At 31.8% G+C, this 6,074-nt stretch overlaps 1 long non-coding RNA gene across 1 annotated transcript; it reads right to left on the reverse strand.

Moving 5' to 3' along the window:
- Window positions 1–33: 33 nt before the first annotated feature.
- Window positions 34–3,041, reverse strand: LOC107026826. Its single transcript, XR_001457658.2, has 2 exons — window positions 2,101–3,041; window positions 34–579 (listed from the first exon to the last, which is right to left on the reverse strand). It is a non-coding gene; the product is annotated as an uncharacterized LOC107026826 (long non-coding RNA).
- Window positions 3,042–6,074: the final 3,033 nt, after the last annotated feature.

The following is a 6,074-nucleotide window of genomic DNA, read 5'->3' on the forward strand; positions in this document are numbered from 1 at the left end:
TATATATATATATATAAAAGAGAAATGGCAACCTCGGGGATTTTATTAAATTAAAACTATAGGATAAATAAAGTTAGTCAAAATAATACAATATGAGTAAGAAAGGAAGAGAGTTTGGCCCAAATTTGAACAACCTGTCCTAAATCTAAAATGGCCCAAAACTGAATCTTGCCCATTATTTGACCTGTTGGGCCTGCTTTTTTGGGGCGTCTTGGCCATATTTTCCTTTCAAAATATGTGTATACCTTTTGCGTATCATGGTATATAGGGTTGTATTCCATCGATTCGTACCTTCCGAAATCTGCATTTACTCAAATTTTTTATCTCCTGCATTTGGCATGTGCATTCACATTTTTTTAATTGTATGTCATATATCCTGACTGTATATTAGTGTATACGGCTGGTATATTCATCTGTTTTAAGCCTTTGGAGACCTGTAAACTTAATTCCCAGCAAATATATTGCTAGTTTCAACCTGTGCGCCATTTTTAGAGGGGGGTGAACAACTCGGATATAATGGTTCAAGCCTTCGTGTCTCAAACGAAGGATGCAAAGATGAAGAGGGAGTCCCAAAATGGACTTGAGAGGAGTTTCATATGCAATAAAATAATTATATTAGCCAAGGGAGTAAGACATAGAATCATAATATATAAAAAAAAATTAAGAATAAAGGTCACAAGCAGATGGCCATTTGGGCATACTTATTTGACAGAAGTTTAGAACAATGCAAGCATAATGTCTATGAACAACAGCCTCTGCAAGTATTTTAACAAATTAAGGGATAATGCAACCTGAAATGCTTTACTTACAAATGGATAAATTACTAAGCTACTTCAAATTGCTATTTCTATTCATGATAAAATACATAAAGAAAAATGAAACCTAGATGTCATATACTAGCATTAGAAGCGCTTCAACTTTAGGAAACAAACTCAAGAACACAAAAAAAAGAGGCCTTGACAAAGATAAAAGGTTTCGAACTCATACGATGGGATATGTGAACTTTACGAGTAGATTACTAGTCTCTATGTGATTTAGTAAAAAAAAAAAGCACCAAAGGCGATGATAGTTAAGCTATTAGGTTAACAGTGACCAAATGGAATAGACTTAAGCCTAATTATAGTGACAAGGAAATGATTATCAGTAAATAAAGAGAAGCAAACTATCGAGGCTAATGTGATTAAGCTTTCTTTCTTCCCCTTTTTTTTAACAGAAAGCAAAACTTATGCAAAGGTAGTAATACACCCATTTATCAATCGGAAGATTTCAGTTATAAGGGAGTAGGCCAGCTAACCAACTGACAAAATAAGATTAAAAAAATATCCTCAGATATGAGCAAAGATAGGACCTTCGCAAATGCAGATAAATGGGAGGGGGATACCGAAAAGAAAGTCATGCTTACATCTAAACAACAATGACTTAGCAACTGGAAAGTAAAGACAATGAATGACAAGCTACAGGCCAATACTTCGAACTAACTAGTCATGAAAATCGCAAAGCGAGGAACTAAGGCTACTTCGAAAGACGAAATAGAACGAAACCCAGAATGAAGCCACACAATAAAACAAATAGGCCCCCAGGCGTAGAACAAATAAATACGACTACCCGCTATAATTCTACATCTATTTAAAATCGAGTGATACCAATAGGATATAGAGAGGGGAAAATGCTTGAAGGTAAAAAAAAATACAAGACCATAACGAAACACACATTTCGAATCTTACATCACAAAAGATTTACAGAAAATACTTAAGCTTGAACGAATCAAATTGATAACCCATATTAAACTCAAACTGACCTGAAACTTTCGATCATTGCTTTTGAGAATTAAAAAAAAATAAAAAAGACATCTACGCATTCGATTCAAATATTTAAAGTTAGCATTGAGTAAGCGAGAACGAAACAGTGAATATCTTGACAACCCAACACATGCTCCTATTTCTCTTTCAATTTTCTCTATTTACCCAAAAAAAAAACTATCAGGAAACCAACATACAGTGAAGTCAAAATCACGAGCATACATGACTTCAATACGCGAAAACCTACACACATAATATCAATCAAACACAACAATGAAGAAGTAAAAGTAGTCGGGTTTACCTTTCTCGGAGCAGCGAAAAAAGGCAAGACAAGCAGAGGCGACTTCAATACCGAACTCAAAATGAAGGGTGTAACCTAGCGATTCCTTTTCTCCTTTTGTATGCTCTTACTAGAACTAAAATCTCTCACTCTAATCCACTATTCTCCAATATAGAAGACTTCCAAGTTCGAATATCGAAAGCGAAAATTCCCTTTTAGTTTTCCAGAGTCTCTAAACAAAAAAAGTCGACCAAAGTCTTTTCTCAATTTTTTCACCCCCCCCCCCCAAAAAAAGAATCTCTTACGGTGAGCAAAAAGAGAATATATATATGGGAGAGATTAGGGTTTCAAACTTTTGGAGGGAAGGATGAAAAATCCGAATCAAAGTCTCACTCATTGAATTCAAATTCAAAAAAAAAACTCTTTTACCATTATGGACGAGCACCCCTTTTCTGAACCTTCAACCTTCTTCTGAAAATGGGAGGTGGAATGGACAATTGGGATCGATCCTTTGTCCTTGAATGCCGAGGTGGAGCGATCTACTACGTTCAAGGACGAAAATGCGTGCCTCAGAGTCGCTGAAGATCGTACGCAATGAGAGGGACAGAAGGAAGAAGACAACTGTCTTCTGCACGTCGATGTTTTCCGTCTATCGTCGTCTCTTCTGTGAAGAGGTTGAAGCGAGCAAACGTCGTTTGTTGAAGACGCCGTCTATTTGCTTTTGCTCCTCCCTCGCATGAAAACGCAAGGCGAGTACGAGGTTAGGTAGTGGTGCTCATGCGTTCGCTGCTTTGTTTTACTCTCACGCCATTAGCACTTCCATTTGGTTGTTGTGTATTTGGCATTTATGAACGCTGGGAGCTTCTGGATTTTTCCTTTTTGGAAAGGATTTGGGTTGGGTAATGGGGCTATTTGGTCTTATGAAATTGGTTGGGGGAAGAAGTGTGTTGGGATGATGAATTGGGCTGAAAGAAATGTTCTTCTGGTGGGCTATCTGTTAATGTGTTGTTGAAAGATTTGGAAAAAGGGCCCAAGATTTGGCCTTAGGATCCACTAGATTCACTTGGCAAATTCTGCAAAAACAGATAAATAAGACGAATTCTAGTAAGTTAATTAGTAAGCTCCTCAATTTTAACGAATCAAAATAATCGACTTAGTTATAAAACAAACTGAATCCGAAAATATAAACTACTATATAACTAAACTAATTAGTAAAATATTTAAATAAAATTAAATCTTTTTGAGACGATTTTTGAATAATCATAAAATATATATATATATATATATATACACACATATTACCTAAAATTATGAAAATAGTTAAAAGATTAATTTAAAATAATTTGAAAAATATTTCAAACATTATAAGATTTAATTATTTCAAATCGTTTGAAAATTAAGAAGCTCGTGAATTAATTTACATCGAGGAGGGTCAAAATTGAGTGTCAACAGTGTGAATAGAAAACCTCCAATCTTTTTCTAGGTTAGGAGAATTCCTACTTATAGAGATTTCATCCCAATCCAAAAAGAAGAAGAATACCCAGTTTTCTTGAAAAACCAAAAATACACGTTTCTTTCCCTTTTCCTTAAGAAAATAGAATTCCGAGTTCTAGTTAAATATGAGCACAGTAGGGACCACAAAATTAATTACTGAGTCTTTCTATTATGAAAATAATTTCAAGTAATTAAATTGAATTATTCTTACCATAATAAATGCAAATCATTCCACTAGAAGTTCGTTATTGTACTCTTATTTATATTTCGTAATTCTCCATTAAACATTTATGTAATTCCTCGGGTAAAGATTGCAGTTGTTATCTTCTTCTTTTTTGTTATAATAATCTAAAATTTAAAAAGGTTAAAATTAAAATAAAATAATATATAAATTAGGAAAAGAAAATTTGTTGTTTGCTAAATCTGTTTGGGAGATCTAAATCTTTAATTGTTACTTTTTTCTCTTCTTTTTTTTTAATCGTATAAAAATATCCCTGTTACTTTTATTCCTAATTCGATAAAATAATACATAAAGTAATATATACAATATAATATATAAATAATAATATAAAATATAAATAAAATAAAATTTTATCATATAAAAATAAATTCTTGAATTAGAATTATCAAACGTATGAGATTTGTTAATTAACTAATAAGGGATATATTGAAAAATATGTGTATATGTAAGGGATAGTTTAGTCTCAAAAAATTAATTTTCTATTTCTGTTTTTTTGAAAAAGAATTTTTTAACTTCTTTTCAACTGCAGAAAAATTGTTTATGCATTCATTTAAAAGCAATTTTAAGAATTTACTAAACACTTAAAAAAAAGATACTTTTAGACACCAAACAATAATGTTAAACAGGCTCAAACGATTTGCTTCACTTTTGTTAGCTAACTTTACTCTTGAACTATTTCAGATACAGTAACTTTGTCCTCCATGGTTAATAATGAACGAGTGTCATTACTTTGACTAAGTCAAATTTATGTAATGTAAAGTTCCATAATGAGCATTAATTTTTTTAATTAAATATTTATTCTTCCTCTGCTTTATTTTAGCCTCAATTGAAATCTCAAACTACTTAAAAGTTAGGGAAGATTACACAAATTAGATCCACGAGGTAAGGCATGTATTTAAATCGGACGTAATTTAATATATTTTATTTTGATTGGACTCAAAATTCAAACTATTTACTTGACCATGCCTAGTTCTATTAACTAAACTACTAGAGTAAACACAAAATAGTAGTTAAAAACAAAAACGGTATGAAAGTGAGGGGACAATTGTTGGTAAATAGTTTCTCATTTTGGGGTACAAGTATTCTTTTCCCTTAAAGGTATAATAAGTAATACAATATATCATAATATAATTAAATTTTATTTATCATATCATTTTTAGAGTCTCTTTTTATATTGTTATTGAGAGCACAAAACTCATAAGCACTTATTTTGAGAAAAAATATTTTTTTTTAAAAAAAGAATAGGTTTTTTACAAGCATGTAAAATTATTTTTAAATAGAAGCAAAAATTAATTTTTCTGCGATTGGAAAGAAACTAAAATCTTTTACTTCTCAAAAAAGCAGAAAATTATTTTTTTTTTCATGACAATATCCCTTTTTTATTTATATATATAGAGAGAGACAAATAGATAGATAGATAGATAGATAGATAGATAGATAGATAATTAATTAATTAATTAACATATCTCATATGTTTAGTAAAGTTCTATTTAATAATCTTATTTTTTTTATAAATAGATTTATATCTTATTTTACTTTTATGTATTATTATTTTATTTCTTATTTAATATATTGTTTTTAAAAATTAGAAGAAGAAAAAGAAAGAAGGTAACAACAATATTTTTGTAAGATTAGAAAAAAGCAAAAGAACAAATACATTTAAAGATTTCAACCTTTAAAAATATGTAATATTGATTGAGAATTTGAATATGAATATTATAATTTAATGAGAATAAAAATTGTTATGCGGAATTCGAGATAATACGAGAAAAATATAAACGCGAAAAACAAGACAACAGATTTACGTGGTTCACCAATAAATTGGCTACGTCCACGGGGAAGAGGGGGAGCAGTTTTATTATGGAGAGGCAAGAACAGAATACAGAATAGGGTTTGCCATAGCGTCTATATATATTGCTAAGCTACGCCCTAACAGGCTTGGGTCCAAACAGATTCTTCAGACGCACTATGATAGTGCCAGGCCTCCCCCTCTTCCTCAGAATTGCCCCGCAGGGCAATTAACAGCTTCTGATGTTGAGCAAGTCCAAACAGTGTTGAAACTTGCTCTGTGTAACCGGCTTTGTGAACATGATACCTCACGTCAATATGCTTGGTTCTCTCATGATGGACTTGATCCTTGGCTAGACAAATTGCGCTCAAACTGTCACAATACACCGTAGCCTGATCATGATGCAGACCAAGATCACTAACCAGCCCTTTCAGCCAAATCCCTTCTTTTGCAGCCTCTGTCAAGGCCATG

Source organism: Solanum pennellii, chromosome 8, assembly GCF_001406875.1.
Source record: "Solanum pennellii chromosome 8, SPENNV200".
NCBI lineage: Eukaryota > Viridiplantae > Streptophyta > Magnoliopsida > Solanales > Solanaceae > Solanum > Solanum pennellii.